The sequence below is a fragment of the Canis aureus genome, chromosome 20, assembly GCF_053574225.1.
Source record: "Canis aureus isolate CA01 chromosome 20, VMU_Caureus_v.1.0, whole genome shotgun sequence".
NCBI classification, from domain to species: Eukaryota; Metazoa; Chordata; class Mammalia; order Carnivora; family Canidae; genus Canis; species Canis aureus.
In genome coordinates this window covers 49,154,152-49,173,885 of record NC_135630.1, presented here as the reverse complement: position 1 = coordinate 49,173,885, position 19,734 = coordinate 49,154,152, and the positions used below count along the sequence as shown (strand labels likewise).

Here is a 19,734-nt window from a genome sequence, read left to right as displayed (position 1 = left end):
CAATTAAATACCTGGGAATTATGTAATTTAAAGGATGTCATATTTATTCTCCTTTTTTACATCCATTTCTTCTAAAACCTGAGACGGGATCACTATAATATCCTCGAGGTGAGCAAATCCTCCTTGTTTGAGAATGAATTTCCTTTTTGAAGTAGCCAAAGAGAAACCAATTTAGATGCCATCCTGGTGAATAACGTGCCTGATCAAACTGGCTTATACAATTTTTGGTCAGAAACAAGATATCACTCTAAAGAAATGAGTTTGATTTATTTTTTGTGACTGGGAAGGCAGGTAAGACAAATCTAAAATGGTTTTGAATAATGATAGGCTCATAAAAAAATAAGCAATGCCTTCCCAGTCAGTGATTAGTAAAGGGCATCAGGATTTTTGTGTATGGAAGCTAATGATTTAGAGGTTTCTTTTAGTCTTTTTCCTTCACGATCCTGACTCATTTTATTCTTATATAACATGCCCTTTATATTGTAAATACTGAAAGCATGGAAACAATATCGACTTAATTTTCTGCAAAGTATTTACCCTATATTGTCTTGAGACCTGAAAAACCTGATTTAATTCCAATTAGCAATTAAATAATTGAATTCTAATTATATAAAATGAGCTCTAGATACTAAAAAATTGCACAATTGATGTATAATTTATCCACACCAATTAGGATGATGTGATTATATTATTAACTTCATACTAATCCTCTTCTAGAAAGAAGGTTAAGCCAGAAAATACTGAGCAGTAACTCAGATCATAGTTGATAGAGAATTGGGAGCCTAAGAATTAAAAAAGAAAAGGTTATAGCTTAGTGTTCAAATAAAACTCTTCAAAGTTCAAAACTTTTAATTACTCAGAGATAGAAATTTAATTCAGTAAATAGAAATAGCAATTTCCCTTCAGATCCTTTGCTAGTCTGTTGTATTTCTTGGTGTGGTGAATTAAAAATGAAATGTGACCGGCATTTTACACTGATAATTGCAACTATTTCTTATCTTTTGCTATATCTTAACCAAGCAATCACCAGAGTGCATTTAAAACAATTTTTAAATGAAAAAAAAAAAAAAAAAAAAGTCCAGGCCCTCATAAACACACAAAACCAAAGATCTGCCTTGAATTTTTTTCTTTTTTTTTCTTTTATTTTCCTTCTGACCATTTTTATTGCCACTGAATTATTCTGAATGGATTGTATATTAGCTTAATTTATATCAAGGCTCACATATTTTAATAATTTGGCTACTCAGAGAAATTCAGAACATATGATTATAATTAGTGAGGCATATATAAAAGTTGTATTTTTTCTGTGATATAGAAATCTTCATATTTATTTTTTATTTCTCATTTATTATTGTTTTAATGACCAACTGACACTAATTTGGAACAATGTAAGATTCTGTATAGATGAAACAAAATATCTGCATTAGAAATACAAGAAAAGGAACGCCTGGGTGGCTCAGCATTGTAGCGCCTGCCTTGGGTGTGGATCTCCAGGGTGTGATCCTGAAGTCCTGGGATCCAGTCCCCTGTTCGGCTCCCTGCAGGGAGCCTGTTTCTCCCTCTGCCTATGTATCTGCCTCTCATGAATAAATAAAGTAAAATCTTAAAAAAAAAAAAAAAAAAAAAAGAAATACAAGAAAAAATATTGCATCACTTTTATTCTCCTTGGTGCTTTGTTTAGAATATAGTAAGTATCCATTTGCAATTAAATATCATCTGATTGTTAAATCTCCCATCTACTGAAAATAAGTTAACAGAGCAACTCAGGCCTCTTGGATACCTTTGGTAGAGCCAAAGTGCTTTCATAGAAGTTTGGCAACTCTGTCATTTGTATTATTGATACAAATGAATTGTTATAAAAATTGCCATTGGCACTTATATTTAAGGCTGTTTTTCCTGAGATATTTATAAAGCATGACTCATTAGTGCTAATTTGGAAGTGCACACAGGTGCATAAGTGGGTGCATGTGTACGTGCACGGAAGTATCACACAGAGTTCCCAAACTTCATTTTAAAAATTCCATTTAAAAAAAATTTTATTTGATTTTTTATTTAAATTCAAGCCAATTAACTTACAGTGTATTATTAGTTTTCAGGGTAGAGTTTAATGATTTATTCCTTTGCATATAAAAAAAATTCATTTTAAAGATAACCATTACCAGCATTGGGATATATCAATGTGCAGTACACTGGTGAGCTGGAAAAGGGCATGCCTTGGCCTTATCACCCCAGTCTCCCACTCTTTCCTTCCTAAGGTGGGAGCTAGTTGGTAGGTAAGCTTGCCCATTGCATACCTGCCAACTTTTTGTCACTTGTCTTCATTCTGGATCATCTTTCATTCTGCCCTACTTGTCATTTATCATTTATAGCCCTCACTTTAAATATATATTTCTGTCACTGCCTTTTCTCCTAAACTTTTCAGTTTCTTTTATTTTTAACTTAAACTAAGTGGTTCCATACCAAGCTATTTTCAGAAAACTCCCCTTTTATTAATTGAAGAAAACTGAAACTGAACTGTTTGAATAGTCTAAACTTAAAATGACAAGCCTCAGGAACAGAATTGTTGTATTTCTTCTAAATATTTTGCAGAATCTAGGGCATTCCAGATGCTGTGTTTCCACGTAAAGGATTCCTTTCTTTACTCATAAAAAGAACAGGCAAGTATTTAAGAAGCTAATGCTGAAAGGCAGACTAAATCCTTAAATCCTCCTCAACTTAAGACTGTTGAGAAAATAGCTTACAGAGGACTTACAGTCTTGTTTCTGAAACACAGCTCAATCCTCCCCAATGTATTGCTTTATTCATAATGTGAAATTTCGGTATCAAAATGTCAAATAAAGGGGAGAACATTATTTCTACAGAAGTGAGCACACAAGAGGGTATACAAGTTTAAGTTAAAATACCAGGAGAGGAATTATGCTTTTTAACAGACTGATTAAGCATGGTACATGTTCAAAAGTACAACTATGTATACACATACCCCCCCCCCAACACACACACACACACACAAAACAGTTCAAAAGTAACCGTGGTTGATTCAGAATGGAAATATCTATATTGGTATCAATATAGATCTTGATCTGACTTCTGTGTTTGCTCTTATACCTTTTTCTCTTTTCTATTTATTTTTATTAGAGAAAGAAAGAAAAAAAAAAAGCAATGTAGAGCACCTTCCTATAGTCATTATAGAACTTCAAGAACTATCAGTAGTTGGTCATTCCTGTTTCATCTAGTCCAATACTACTTTTTCCTGGAGTGTTTTAAAGCAAATTTCAGATTTCATTTGGATTTGTTTATAAATATTGAAGTCTCTGTATTTATTAAAGAGGAGTAGATCTCTGGTCAAGGTGAAAATAGGCAGGACTAGGCATGTACGAACTGGATATGAGAATCATGTAATCATTATGATAACCTTGTTTTTTATTAGGGTTATTGACATACTAAAGGCTTAGGGAGGAAGGAAATATTAAACCTGTAAAATGACTCAGTTTCATCAAAAACAGATCCAAAAGGTCAAGCTGGAGCCTGCAGGCCCACTGTGACCTTACTTAACTGTTTCTCCTAAATTTTCTGCCAGGATCCAAAGTCCTGATTCTGACATTTCCCCATCTGATGGCACCTAAAATAATCTGCACTGCCAGAAAGAACACATTATTATTTAGTCAACTTTGAGCACACCAGTGTTTTGAAAATGACGTAAACTATTTATCTTTCCCATCAAGTTATCTTTCTGTCCATGTAGAATTTAGCTCAGATGAGCAAAAAGTCTATGCCTTGAGTGTCATGTTATTTCTCTCCTCTCACTCACCTCCCCTTACCCAGGTCCTTTCAGTTGTGTCTTCCCCCTGTCCTCCCGAGTCACACTCCATGCATACGCTGTAGAAGGGGCTTCATAGAGTGATAAAGGGTGCAGGGGGTGGGCACAATAGAATGGTATTTGCAACCTTCTTCTAATGTTTAATACCTGTGAGACTGAGAAATGTGTTTCATCTCTGCAATTTTCCTTATTTGTTGAAAGGTGTAAGAAAATAACTCTAAAGGTTATTTTGAGTGTTAAATAAGGAATGTGAAATGATTAACTCAGCACCTGGCATATAGAAAGCATTCCTTAAATAGTAGCTGTATTATGGTTCTGCTTATTTTGGTGGTACAAAGGCACCCAATAGCTTGTGTACATCAGCCACACATCACCACTGCAAATTGATTGAGAACTGGAAAAGGAGTTATTCTTTTGTAGCATTCTTAGTTACAGTCCAAAGTGAGCTTTTAATGTTCTCTAAGCTAAACTGGAATAAATTTTATGGTAGGCATTTTATACTATGTTTTCTCTCTACAAGTCCAAGCATAATACTAGATGTACAGCATACTGATTATAGAATTGCTAAATTTGCATATTATCCTAGCTGATATCCATGTCATAAGGAGAATGGGACTACTTTATTACATCTTAAATATTATTTTCATTAGAAAATAAATTAAAATGCTTAAATTCTTCATAACTGTTAGTTTCTTATGTATTTTTATTTTTGTTCATCTTTCATTTGTTGTTCATAGACAAATATTTTATATAATTCCTACATCATATATACACTCTAAATAGGACATTTAATAATGAGATAACTCCTTCAATATAAGGTTATGTTAGTACTATATTAATGTTGCATTACTATATCATTACTGATTTTTCTTTTGTCTTACATTATTCTTATTCCTTATCCAAATAGCTAAGAGTTGAGAAACAAGAACCAAATATATCACCCATGTGCTGCCTCTTCATGATTCCATGCCTCCATTTTGATCCTTTTAAATGATTCCAACTCTCTTTCTCGAAAAAAAAAAAAAAGGCAGCAGTCCAAATAAAGTGAATACATGTACTTTGTTTTTCAACAAAAATAAATTCTAAAATATTTAAAATTCCTAAAAAGATACTATCAAAAATACTATCAAAAAGACACAATATTCGGGGGTTTATGACATAGTGTGAATGGAAATCAATTCTCAACTCTTGTATATAAACAATTTAGTGTTTAATTATTTAACTATCATGCATGATTAGGAGAGCTATTTGAGGAAAAGAAACTATATATAATACAAGGAGTATATAATTTGTTATGTTCATGCTCAAATGCCTCCTTACGCAGAATTGTGTAGCATCGGAGTATATACATGGTTAAATCCTGCTGTGTCTAAAATTAACCACATTAAACACCCATTGGTGTGATTAGTACAACTCAGCAGACTCTAAGTTATTGAATTAATATATTCATTTGTGTCTATACTCTTACAAGACAATGATTTGGTTGATTGTATTATTTACAATTTTTTTGAAGTTTATCAAAATTGGACTATCAAAGGGCAGAGGAGAAAAATAATATGTATAAGCACATAATATGTGGATATACTGCCAATATCTCACTCTCAGTTGGAGACACTCACTGATATTTCCAGTGCAGTGAATAGAAAAGCTGCAATCACAGTTGTATTTTGCCAAGAGCAATGGAACTGTTAGTTCTTTTAAATGAGTGAACCTAAAAACAAATTAAGTAAAATGATTACCTTCTTCTCCAGCTTGTCAAGAGTTCCAAAGTGTTCATTTTCAGTGACACTTGGTGGAATCTTACTCCACCCTCTTCTGAAGGCCCAAATTCTATTGAAATGCTAATGAAACTAATCAGGTTGTTTCTTTTTTGAACTTCTTTTTGTTTTTTGAGTCAGAAACTCTTCCTATCTGAGATGCTGATTTCATTTACTGATTTATTGTTTGTCAAGTTTATACATTCCTTTGTCTCTAAGGGTAGGAATTCGGGAAGGGGAGGAAAAAAAGAAGAAAGGACTATGAAAGAATATGTCTAGTTTCTTCAAAGTGATAAATCACCTCCAGATTTTGATTCCACCTGGATGACTGCAAATTTGGGTGCATCAGAATGTAAAGACTAAACAACTAACAGAAGGGCTGTCAAAGGATTATCATTTCAAAGTTAGATGTGGCAGCAGGCAACTCCTGCAGATTCTGGAAAAATGGCTAAGCTTGGGCTATATTTAGACCATAGATCTAACAAGTAAGCAGAAAGAAGTTTGGGTGAAGGTCAGTGTTCCTATTTAGGAAAGAGAATGTCACTTGAGACAGGTGAGGTATTTTTGATATGGTTATATTCATTTCATTTCCTACTTTTTTTTCCTTTAATACATTTTACTCCCCGCCCTGCCCTCCACGGGCACATAACCTACAACGAACAGTGAAAACAACTAATTTTCAGATCATATCTCAGGTGATCATCAATTCACAAAACCACTATTCTCACGGGACTGTGACTAGTTCCACATCAGTCCTAAATTCAGAATATTCAGGAGTAGAAGAAAATGGTGCCATTTTAGGGGGAAGCTGAATTCTAGATCTAAGCATCACAGATTATATTTTGCAAGTTTCTAAGCATCATTTACTGTGTTCAATTCTAGGAATATGTAGCAACAACATGAATGTTCTACATGTTGCATCTTGACATGCTACATCCTAGAAAGAATATATGTGTGTGACTATATGAATATGCGTGTGAAATTTAAATAAAAAGTTTGAAACATAAAGGAACACTTCTAGTTGTTACCATGGATAACCTATTAAAAGTTGGCTTAAAAAGATTTAACTGGTATGTGTAATAAAATGTGTTTTTTTCTACTTGTTTTGTTGGGGGAAATTTGTGCTTCAGTGGAAAATTATGCATTGTTAGAGCTCACACATCTTGGTTATTCAATTCCAGCATTATATTGCTTTTGAGCTATTTTAAAACTCTAAATTATAGATAATTGATAACAATGCAAAATCTTGTTTATAGATATGCTAATTCTGTCCTGTAGAGGTTCAATTTACTTCCCTCTCCCAATGTGAAAGAAGCCAATTTTGCCTCTATTTGCATATTCCTTCAATGTTTCTGATATATAAATGTGTGCTTCCTTTGGATTCTCCTTTGAAGGGTTGTTAACATCTTACCAGTTCCCTCATTAATAGAGTTAAATAAACTTTATAATACATAGTATTATATCTGTATGCGGCACCTTTTTAAATATTATTATTATTATCCTTTCCCAGGCCTAATAGGCTTTTTTTCCAGATTTTTAAAAATGTAGGTGATAGAACATAAAACAATATATATACTTATAAATATACACACATTTAATACATATATATCTATTAGAACTATGTTTTATTCTTATCAGTTTTGTTGAGGTATCATTGACAAATAATAATTGTATGTATTTAAGGTGCACAATGTGATGTTTTGATATACATATTTTTTTCTCTTTCTGTGAAAAACACCACAATCCAGCTAATTTACATATCCATCACTTTACATAATTACTACATTCTTCTGTGTATTGTGAGAACACTTAAGATCTACTCTTAGCAAATTCAAGTACCCAACCCAGCATTATAAACTAGTCATCATGCTGTGCATTAGATCTCCAGAATATATTCACCTTGCATTAACAGAATCTTTGTCCCCTTTGACCAATATCTCCCCATTTCCCCCACCTTCCAATCCCTGGCAAATACAATTCTACTCTCTGCTTTCATGAGTTGGACATTTTTAGAATCCACATATAAGTGAGATCATAGAGTTTGTTTTTCTGTGTTTGGCTTATTTCATTTAGCATAATGTCTACTGGCTTCATCAAGTTGCAGCAAATGGCAGAGTTTACTTACCTCTTTTTTTAAGGCTGAATAAAAGTCCACTCTATACATTTACCACATTTTCCTTACTCATTCATCTGTCAAATGACACTTAAATTGTTTCCATATCCTGGCAATTGCGAATAATGATTCAATGAACATGGGAGTGAAAATATCTCTTGAAGATACCAAATTCAAATTCTTTGGATATATACCCAAAAGTAGGATGGCTGGATCATATTGAAGTTTTATTTTTAACTTTTATTTATTTATTTTTTTTTATGATAGTCACACAGAGAGAGAGAGAGAGGCAGAGACACAGGCAGAGGGAGAAGCAGGCTCCATGCACCGGGAGCCTGTCATGGGACTCGATCCCAGGTCTCCAGGATCACACCCTGGGCCAAAGGCAGGCGCTAAACCGCTGTGCCACCCAGGGATCCCCTATTTTTAACTTTTGAGGCACTTTGATACTGCTTTCCATAGTGGCTATACTAATTTACATTCCCACCAACAGTGTATAAGGTTTTTTTTTTTTTCTTTCCACATCTTCACAGAACTTATCTTTTGTCTTTTCAATAATAGCCATTTTAACAGGTGTGAGGTATGAGGCAATAACTAATTGTGGTTTTGATTTGCATTTCTGTGATGATTAATGATGTTGAGCACATTTTCATGTACCCATTGGCCATTTGTATGCCTTCTTTGGATAAAGTCCTTTTTAATCAGGTAATTTGTTTTTTGATATTGCGATCCATGAGTTCCTTATATATTTATCAGATATGTGTTTTGCAAATATTTTCTTGCAGTTTGTAGGTTGTCTCTTCCATAAGTTGAATGCTTCCTTTACTTTGCTGAAGTTTTTTAGTTGGATGCAATACCATTTGTCTACTTTTTGCTTTTATTACCTGTGCTTTTGTAGTCATATCCAAAAAATGATTGCCCAATATCAAGACACTTATTCTGTATGTTTTATTATAGTAGTTCTATATTTTCATGTATTCTATTTAAAAATTTTATTTTGATTAATTTTTGTATATAGTGTGTTTTTTGTACACTTATGGTATGTTATTTTTTCTGCATATGGATAACCAGTTTCTGCAATGATCATTTATTTAGAAACTATTCATTTATTTATTTATTTATTTATTTATTTATATTTATTTATTTTGGAGAGAGCGTTGTGAGCTAGGGGAAGGACAGAGGGAGTGAGAGAGAAACTCAAGCAAACTCTGATGCAGGGCTTGATCCCATGACCCTGAGGTCACAATCCAAGCCAGAACACAGTCAGACACTGAACTTTCTTAGCCACCCAGGCATCTGAAGACTATCCTTTTTTTGCTGTGTCTTCCTGGCACCCTTGTCTAAGATCTGTTGACTACAAATATGTGGATTTATTTCTGGACTCTCTCTTCTATAGGCCTACATGTCTGTTTTTATTCGAGTCCCATACTTCTTTGATTACTGTGGCTTTGTAAAATAATTTGAAGTCAGGAAGTATGATGTCTCCAGTTTTGCTTTTCTTGTTCAAAATTGCTTTGGCTATTTGTGACCTTTGTCATTTTGTAAAAAAAAAAAAAAAAAAAAGTGTTCTTTTTTTATATTTCTATGAGAAATACAATTGGAATTTTGATAGGAATTGTGTTGAATCCCTAAAATGTAGTAAATACAATTTAATATTAACTCTCCTAATCATTAAAACAGAGTATCATTACATTTAATTGCATCTTCTTCAGTTTCTTTTATCCATATCTCATAGTTTTCAAGGTACAGGCCTTTTAACTCCATGGTTAAATTTATTACTAAGTATTTTATTCTTTTTGATGCTATTGTAATTAGAGTTTTCTTAATTTCTGGAATATTTTTGATAGTTTATTGTTAATGCATAGAAATGCAATGGATTTCTGTATGGTGTTACAGTATTCTTTAACTTTAATAAATTAATTGGTTTGGACATTTATTTTGTGGAATTTTTAAGATTTTCTATATTTAAGATAATGTAAACTGCAAATAAAAACACTTGAACTTTTTTCCTTTCCAATGTGGATGGCTTCAATTTCTTTCTCTTGTCTAATTGTTCTAGCTAAGACTTCTTGTATTTTGTTGAATAGGAATAGTGAGAATAGGTATTCTTGTCTTGTTCTTAATCTTAAAGGAAAAGCTTTCTGTTTTTATCACTGAGGTTTAAGTTAGTTGTAGGTTTGTCATATATAACTGTATTATGTTATTTTTTCTTCTATTTCTACTTTATTAAATATTTTTATCACCAAAGAGTATTTTGTCAAAGTTTTTTCTACATCTATTGCAATGACTAGATGACTTTTATCAACCTTCATTCTGTTAATATCTGTTAGATTCATTTGCTTTCTAGTGTTATTCAAGTCTAATGTTTCCATATTGCTTGTCTGGATGATCTAGTCAGTGTTGAAAGTGGAATATTGTACAGTTGTTAATTTCCCTTCAATGCTGTTAATAGTTGCTTAATATACTTAGGTGCTCCAATGTTGAATGCATATATTTTTACAATTGTTATGTCCTCTTGATGAATTGACCCCTTTATTATTGTTATGACCTTCTTTGTCTCTTCTGAGGTTTTTTTCACTTAAAGTTTGTTTTATGCAATGTAAATATAATCACTCCAGCTCTCTTTTGGTTACCATTTCATGTGTAGCTTTTACCATCCCTTCATGTCAGCCTCTGTGTGTCCTTAAAAAAAATGTTTAATAATATGCAGATAGTTAATATATATTTTAAAGATTCATAGAAGGAAGTAAAATATTATCTGCTAAGTTGTGGTGAGGCAGGAGGGTGAAAAGTTTTGAATGTATTTTTTTGTTTTTACTTTTCATTTTATCTGTGTATTTAACTTTTTTTTTATGAAGGATGTGATATGTTTATAATTAAAAAAGGAAGCAAAAAATAGTTATTCATCTAATCAGACAACTATAATAGGAAGAGATTTGTTTTTAAAATTTTTATTCTTGCTTTCAAAGTATAGTGCACAAAACACTTTCAACAGTGTGTTAAGTTACTTAATAATGAAAATATGAAAAGAAAATGTAAAAGTAGTGTCATCTGTATAAAACTTTTTTCCATCTTTCCCATGTTAGTCAAAGAGAAGGCTGTAAAAATTATGTACTTTTGATCTTATCACAATAGATAGTCTCAAGCACTGAAAGTCAATGCATGCCTGTCAATATTTTTAAAGATATTTTTATCCTTGTAATGTTATTGTGGCTTATATATTCCCTACATTATTCAAAGACAAAACCATGTTAATTTCTCACTTTCTATACTAGTTTCAATTATAATAGCAAATTGTCCTTTGATACTTACAGGAGGAATTTAATAATAAAAGTTGACAATATATCCTGTACTCTGTGATATTAAACACAAGCTATAAAAAATAATGATATCTCTTTTTGTATGTGGGATGTCAATCACTGAAATCCATATCCAAAATTTATTCATTGCTTTAATAATTAATGTATTTATTTGTTAAAAAACAAACAAACCAAAAAAAAAAAAAAAACAACCAAATAACAAAGCTTATTGAGCATTTTCTGTGTACTATATCCTGATCTAGGATCAGGATCATACCCTTGTTTCTATTTCTATTGCAAAGTATAAGATGTAAACTTCTTATTTTCTTACTTGACTTTAGAAAGCTATAACTCTTAAGTAGTAAACTAGAGGACTAGAACAGATCAGTGCTTTGCTAAGTGTGGGCTTGGACCAGCAGCATCCGGAAACCTGGGAAAATACAAATTCCAAATCAGAACTCTGAGGATGGGTCTCAGCAATATGTTTTAACCCTCCAAATGATTCTCATGCATCCTAAAGTTTGAGAATCACTGGGATGAAAAAATTGGGGGTGTTTTCATTGGTGTCTGTTGCAATAGTGAGCTGCACATTATTTCTTGGGTTGTCTGTAATCCAGTCCTTTACATTGACATTGGATGCTTTAAGGCTGTACTATGTGCTTCCTGTGCTTTGCTTCTTCATCATAACCTCTTCAAACCACTTTAGCCTATTCATTTCCACAAGTCTACAGGTTTGAGGTCAAAAGACTTGAAGATGATCTCGCTAGAAGCAGTGTTGAAAACTTTGATAGGAGTGGAATGATTTTTTCCATATAATGAGTTTGGTTCAGGTAAGCTGTGTAGTTATTTATTTAGACCTGTGTCAAAGACAAAAATAATCCTAGGTATTTGACATTTCCATGTTTGACTGATTTTGAGTATTTGTATGCTTTATATTTGAAATGATACTTTAAAGGGCTTAGTGGCTAGTTGAAAATGACTTCATTAAAACTAACATTCAAACATGTTTTCCAATGTACAAGCTACAAATTTATAATGAGAGGCAAAGAAAGCATTAATAATATAAACAATGTTTCTATTGTTAGCTGTGCTAACTTTGATTACTTAAGCTTTGGGCAGGGAGCTTCATTTGTTCATTTCTTCTTTTAAAGCAAAAGTGGAGCACTTGGGTGACTCAGACAGTTAAGTGTCTGCCTTTAGCTCAGGTCAGGTCATGATCCCAGGCCCCTGGGATGGAGCTTCCTACAGGGCTCCCTGCTCAGTGGTAAGTCTGCTTCTCCCTCTACCCTTCCCTCTGCTCATGCTCCCTCTCTCTCTCTCCCTCTCAAAAAAATACAATAAAAAAAAACAAAAAACAAAAAAAAAAACAGAAAAACAAAGAAGTGTTATAAAGTAAAATGGTCCAAAAGCTTCTTTCACCTTTCAGACAGACAGAATGTTAAATTAGTTGTATATGTCTATCTATGTAATTTTGCATCTGTGTATATTTCAAATGTCTGACACTTGATAGCAAATAAATATCTATATCAGCATTTTATTTTTAATTGAATAAATTAAATTATTTTAAAATAAATAATTTTGACGCCTGGGTGGCTCAGTGGTTGAGCATCTGCCTTCAGCATAGGTCATGATCCTTGGGGTCTAGGATCGAGTTACGCATCAGGCTCCTTGAGAGAAGCCTGCTCCTCCCTCTGCCTATGTCTCTGCCTCTCTCTGTGTGTCTCTCATGAATAAATAAATAAAATCTTTAAAAAATTAAATTAAAAATAAAATAATTTATTTTAAATGAATATGTTGCATTTTATGAATATATTATTTAAAGAAGAATTTGTTATTTCTAATTTTTTATTAGAACAATAATTTTAAATAATGCTTAATTAATTCCAAGCTCCTGAATTAATAGATCAAAAGAAATTTTTATATTGATTGCCTAATTTCTTGTCAAAAATAACATCTTAATTTATCTCCCTACTGACTGGGTTTGAGAAGTTTTTCTCAGCAATGTGGAATAGCATCATGGTTTTTACCTTTACCAAGAAGAAAGTGAAAAAAATGGCCCCTCATTGTCATAATGTTTACTGCTTTGATAGAAAATTATAGCACTTTTTACATGTTTATTAGCAATGGACCTTTTCTTTCTTCCTTTGAGATTTTTCTGTTAATAACCTTGGTCTGTTTTTAAAAATCTGTGTATGTGTGCCTATCTTAAAATTTTGTATACAATTGTTATTTATTATTGTTATTGAATTATATGGCATATATTTTTAAATAATTTATAAATCTGTAGTTGTCTTTTTAAAAACTTTTTAATAGTGTTTTTCAATATACAGGAAGTTTATCGTCTAATTAAGTCTTTTATGTTTTATGGGTCCTGGATTTCAATCATTCAAAGCTACACCTCCTCAGTTTGCAAAGAATGTATTTATGTGTGTGTATACTTCATATTGTGTGTGCTTTATATCTTTACATTTCACCTCATATCTCATCTATATTTCATTCTGGTGTTAAGTTGTAAGTTAAAAATAGCTTTTTCCCTCAAATGTGTGATGAAAGAGCACAAATACGCCAATGCCAAAATATGCCTCTTTGGCAAAAGGATTATCTTGAGCTAATTATTTTAGAGAAACAGCAGATATAGAAAAAGCTCTGAAACTAGAGGAGTAGAAGTCATTCTTTTGTTAAAGAAAAAATTATAAGAGAAATCTCCATTTTAAGGGTGTCTCCTACTCTGTATCAGAAAGAGGATTATGACTAATTTCTAGAAACTCTATCTGTGGAGAAGACCAACACTTAAATCTGCATGACAACTTCACCCTTGTTTACTGTCTTTTTCCTGATAAACTTCAATTAATAGCCCCTTCCCCCATTTCCTAACATTTTTCTTTGGTCTTTAGCTGAAGTTGGCATTTAAGGTAGTGGCTTGGGCCATTTCAAGTCAGTCAATGTTCCAAGGAATCTCCCTTGTATATAGGAGGTATACATGCTCTTAAATTTCTGTTTTTCTCCTATTAAGCTACCTTGTATTAAGGGGAGGGGGATGTTGTTCAGCCAAGAATCTAGAAAGGCAAAGGGAAAATTAGTTTTCCTCCCTTACAATTAGCCATATTTTTTTACATCATATCATGTATGTATCTGCACATGCAGATTATTATCTTCCATGTTTTAGGCTGTGCTCTAGGAATGGAAAAATAGCAGTGGAAACCACAGACAAGGGATCAACTCTAATGATGATGAGACACCAAGGAGGAATTACAGAAAATAAATAAACTATTACATTAAAAAAAAAGTAATAGAATAGCTATTTTAATTTTTCAAAAAAGACTTTAAGGGACACCTGGGTGGCTCAGAAGTTGAGTGTCTGCTTTTGGCTCAGGGCATGATCCCGGGATTCTGGGATCAAGTCCTGCATCAGGATCCCTGCAGGGACCCTGCTTCCACCTCTGCCTGTGTCTCTACTTCTCTGTCTCTGTCTCTCAAGAATAAATAAACAAATAAATCTTAAAAAAAAAAAAAAAAAAAAAAAAGGAGAGAGAGACTTTAAAAAGAATACTGTGGAAAGCAGAATTCTAGCATGACCTCAAGATTCTCACTGATACAAGAAATAACAGGTTGTGGAGATATGGAGAAAGGAGAAAGGGGGATCCTCTTGCACTGTTGGTGAGAATCCAAACTGATGCAGCCACTCTGGAAAACAGTATGGAGGTTTCACAAAAAATTAAAAATAGAACTACCTTAGTATCTAGCAATGGCACTACTAGGTATTTACCCAAGGAATACAATACAAAAATATGAATTCAAAGAGATACATTCACTATATGTTTATAGCAGCATTATCTACAATAGCCAAATTATGGAAACAGCCCAAGGGTCCATCAACAGATGAATGAATAAAGAATATGTGGTGTGTACACGCGCACGTGCGCACACACACACACACACACGAATATTACTCAGCCATAAAAAAGAATGAAATCCTGCCATTTGCAACAACATGGATAAAGCTATAGAGTATTATGCTGAGTGAAATAATTCAGAGAAAGAGAAATACCATATGATTCCACTTACATATGGAATGTAAGAAACAAAACAAAAGAACAAAGGGGAAATAAAAACAGAGGAAGGCAAACCAAGAAACGGACTCTTAACTATAGAGAATAAACTGATGGTTACCAGAAGGAAGGTAGTAGGGAGGGATGGGTAACATAAATGTTGGGTATTAAGAAGTGCACTTGCTGTGATTAACACTGGGTGTTGTATGGAAATGCTGAATCACGTGTATGTATTGCACACTGAAACTAATATTACACTGTATGTTAACTAACTGGAATGTAAATAAAAACTAAAAAAAAAAGAAGATTCTCACTGTCTGGTACACACATCCTATATATTCCCTTTGTTCTGAGTGTAGGTGGGACCTGTGAATATGATGGGAGAGGTGCTCACCAGATTGAATTACATTACATAGCAAAAGTATGGCATAGTCACTCCTTTTATTCTATTACGTTATATTAGCATCCATCTTCACCAGTTGGAGAAAGAGTATCCTACTGCCTTTGAGGAAATACACCAAGTTGTGAGTCACATAGGGAAGACTGGAGAGCTGGCTTTAGATACTAGGAGAATTTTAATCAACAGGCAGCAAGAAAATGTGGCCTCAGTCCTATATCTACAAGAAAACTATTGCCAACCACATGAATAATCTTGGAAGAGGACCTTGAGCTCTAGATAAGAACATATTCCAGCAGCTAATTTACTGATTACTGTGTTGTGAGTATGAGGAGAGAACCCACACAGAAAACTAGAATAGAAGAGAATAATTTTAGAAAGCCAGTCCTGAAATCACAGAGCAGACCATTCTCAGCAGTTTTCACATGAAGCAATGTGATCCAATGTATGCTTTTAAAGATCATGATGGCTACTCCAGGAAGAATGGATCTAAGGAAGGCAAGAAGGCAGCAGGAAACCATTGCTGTTGAAATATCACAGGCAAGAGAACAGAGTAATCTAGACATAGTGGTTGCAGAGAAGATGTAGAAAGTTGGACAGATATAGGATGAGTTAGAGGTTTCTGATGAACTGAATGTAAGAGCTGAAAGAACAGACATTTCTCCAAAGAAGATATAAAATGGCCAAGAGACACATGAAACGATGCTCCACATCACTCAGCATCAGGGAAATACAAATCAAAACCACAATGAGATATCACCTCACACCAGTCAGAATGGCTAAAATTAATAACACAGGTATCAACAAATGTTGGTGAGGATGCAGAGAAAGGGGAACCCTTTTACACTGTTGGTGGGAATGCAAACTGGTATAGCCACTCTGGAAAATGGTATGGAGGTTCCTTAAGAAGTTAAAAATAGAGCTACCCAGGATGCCTGGGTGTCTCAGCAGTTGGGTGTCTGCCTTCTGCTCAGGGCATGATTCCAGGGTCCTGGGATCAAGCCCCTCATCGGGCTCCGCTGGGAGCCTGCTTCTTCCTCTGTGTCTTTGCTTCTCTCTTTGTATCTCTCATGAATAAGCAAATAAAATCTTTTAAAAAAATGTGTAAGAAAATTAAAATAGAGCTACCCTATGACCCAACAATTGCACTACTAGGTATTTACCCCAAAGAAAAAAAATGTATTGATCCGTAGGGATACCTGCACCCCAATGTTCATAATGGCAATATCCACAATAGCCAAACTGTGGGAAGAACCAAGATGTCCATCAACAGATGAATGGATAAAGCAGAGGTGGTATGTATATGTATTAAATACACACACACACACACACACACAATGGAATATTATTCAGGCATCAGAAAGGATAAATATTTACCATTTACATGGATGGGACTAGAGGGTATTATGCTGAGTGAAATAAGTCAATCAGAGAAAGACAATAATCACATGGTTTCATGCATATGTGGAATATAAGAAACAGTGCAGAGGATCATAGAATAAGGGAGGGAAAACTGAATAGGAAGTCACCGGAGAGGGAGAAAAACCATGACAGACTCTTGACTATAGGAAACGAACTGAGGATTGCTGGAGGGGAGGTGGGTGGGGGAGTAGAATAATTGGGTGCTGGGCATTAAGGGGGGCATGTGATATAATGAGCACTGGGTGTTAAATGCAAATGATAAATTACTGAACACTACATCTGAAATTAAGTACTATATGTTGGCTAATGAATTTAAATTTTAAAAAAAGCTGAGAAAAGTAGAGGACATAGGATAATTATTTTTTAGAGAGAGAGAGATTGGTGGGGAGAAGTGGGGGACAAAGGGAGAGAATCTCAAGCTGGGTCCATGCCCAACGTGGAGCCGAGTACAGGACTGGATCTTAGGACCCTGCGATCATGACCTGAGCCAAAATCAAGAGTCAGATGCTTAACTGACTGAGCTACCCAGGAACCCTGGAAATAAGGCAATTCTTTTGTTTTTGGCTTGAGCAACAAGTACCATTAATATTTAGTATTTTTTCCCCTAAAATTATCATTTTAAGCTACTAATTGCTTTACTTATACCACCTAAGATTTGATATGCAATATTTTCATTATCACTAATTCCTAAATAAAATTTGATATCCATTATGAGTTTTTCTTTTTTATTACATGAATTATTTAAAGTTGTGTTCAGGGCAGCCCTGGTGGCACAGCGGTTTAGTGCCGCCTGCAGCCCGGGGTGTGATCCTGGAGACCCAGGATCGAGTCCCACATCAGGCTCCCTGCATGGAGCCTGCTTCTCCTTCTGCCTGTATCTCTGCCTCTCTCTCTGTGTGTCTCTCATGAATAAATAAATAAAATATTTTTAAAAAAAATAAAGTTGTGTTCAACACTTATAAATATTTTGGATGTTTCTAGCGATCATTTTGCTCTTGATTTCTAAAAGTTGCATGTAGTCAGAGAATGTGATTTCCATGACAGAAATCCTTTGGAATTTGTTGGAACTGGCTTTGTAGCTTAGTTATCTGACAGTTTGGTGAATGCTCCATACTATTGTTTTATTGAATACACTATTATGTAAATATCCATTAAATTAAACTTGCTAATTGTCTTATTGAAATTGTGCAGATGCTTACAGATTTTTTTGCCTGTCAGACCTCTCAATTACTAAGATAGATGTGTTTCAAAACTCTTACCATGATAATGAATTTATTAATTTCTGCTTTAATTCTGTCAATATTTGCTTTATGTATTTTAAGTCTGCTTCTGGGATCATACAAATTTAGAAACATTTTACGCCAAACCAAACCTTTCTTTTTCTTATTTCTTGTAAGACTTTTTACATGTAGATCTTATTTGATTTAGTAATATCAGCTTTCTATTAGTATTTGCCTGGCGTACACTATCATACAATTTTATTACAACCTTTTTGGTGTGTGTGTGTCCTTAGGTTGTAGGCATGATTCTTGTAAATTGTACATAGCTTGAATTTTGGTTTTATCATTCTGATGATCATTGTTTCCTGACTTGGAGAGCTTACTCCATTTACATTAATTGTGATTATTGATAGATTTTTTTTATTATAAAAAATTTCAAAATGTACAATGGTAGATTAGTAAAACAAACCCATCTATTGGAGTTAATTCTCCATAGATCTCTTGTGTTTCTGCCTGTTTTATGAGCAGAGGAGCTGACTGCAATCGTTCTGGACTATCTTTTAAAAATTGTTTCTATAGTGAACAGCCTTGGAAGCTGGAGATAATATCTACCTCTAGACTGAAGGACAGGTTTATTTTCTGTTCAGTATAATAAAGATAATGTCTCCCTCTGGGACAAGGTTAAGGTAAGCTGATAGCCCATTATAAAAGATTCTGCTCCCCAAGCGCAAGATATCTTCTCCTATAACATGATATATTTCATCCATAAGTGTTACTTGGCCCTTTTCATATTGCCTTATGGGAACTGGGACACAGGCCACCTCTGATGCTCTGGCTATTGCTATTATTGTGAGTGATAAAGTGCTTTGTCTTTGACCATGAAATTTTATATATTTTGCCAGCATTCATGATACTGTGGCAAGCTAACTTGTTAGCTTGTGAGTAGGGTAAAATCTCAGAATCTTATATTTCTTAATATCCCCTACCTCCAGTATCAGTTAATCACTGGCTGAGGGGTGTTTCCCGAGGGGGCATAACCTCCTAGGCAACGCAGTATTCATTTGATGATGGCCAATCTTTGGAGGAGGAAACAACTGTGAATTACTAGCAGCCAAAATTATAGCATGTGTGTGCACCCACCATATAAATGGGATCTGGTGCACCATGAAGAGCATCCACTGCAGAAAAAAATATATATATATATAAATAAATAATCGAAAGTTCCATTATAGCTTTAAGTGTGGATACTTTATAGTCAACCCATGGAGGATAGGGAGGACTTCTCACAATGGTATTGTTCAGACATCAAGATTGATGACACCATGAATACTGAGAGCACATGCCAAGGTTTATTAGTCACCTCATGAGATTTTCTGCAGAAAGCAAGGCAAGTGCAAGTTGGTCCTGATGACTTGAGTGAAGTGAGACTGAAAAAAAGAATCTGGTTTAGAGGTGGGACCTGAGTAAGGGTTCCCATTGGAGGGCTTGGGTTTGCATGGTTTTAACTTCCTACTGGCAACAATGGAAGTGACATGTTGCTTTTTTTTTTTTAAATCAGCTTGCCCAAATGTGGGGCAAAAGAGGAAAAGGGGGTTGTGGGGTTTGAAAGCTCTCATTAATCAAACATCAAAACTGAAGTCTTCTTTATTATGAAGAATCT

General features: G+C 34.0%; 1 protein-coding gene across 13 annotated transcripts in view; it reads right to left on the bottom strand.

Moving 5' to 3' along the window:
• Window positions 1-19,734, bottom strand: part of LOC144291792 (uncharacterized) — a 108,133-nt gene that overhangs the window by 56,634 nt on the left and 31,765 nt on the right. For 9 of the 13 annotated variants that reach the window (XR_013359325.1, XR_013359322.1, XR_013359324.1 and 6 more), the window contains exon 5: window positions 10,623-11,843. The exons of 3 other annotated variants lie outside the window; for them this stretch is intronic. The gene's annotated coding sequence lies outside the window, so the exon portion shown is untranslated. Of the gene's footprint in view, window positions 1-4,654; window positions 4,822-5,556; window positions 5,789-10,622; window positions 11,844-19,734 lie in introns of those variants that run through there. One more of the 13 variants, XM_077861582.1, reaches the window with a different exon arrangement.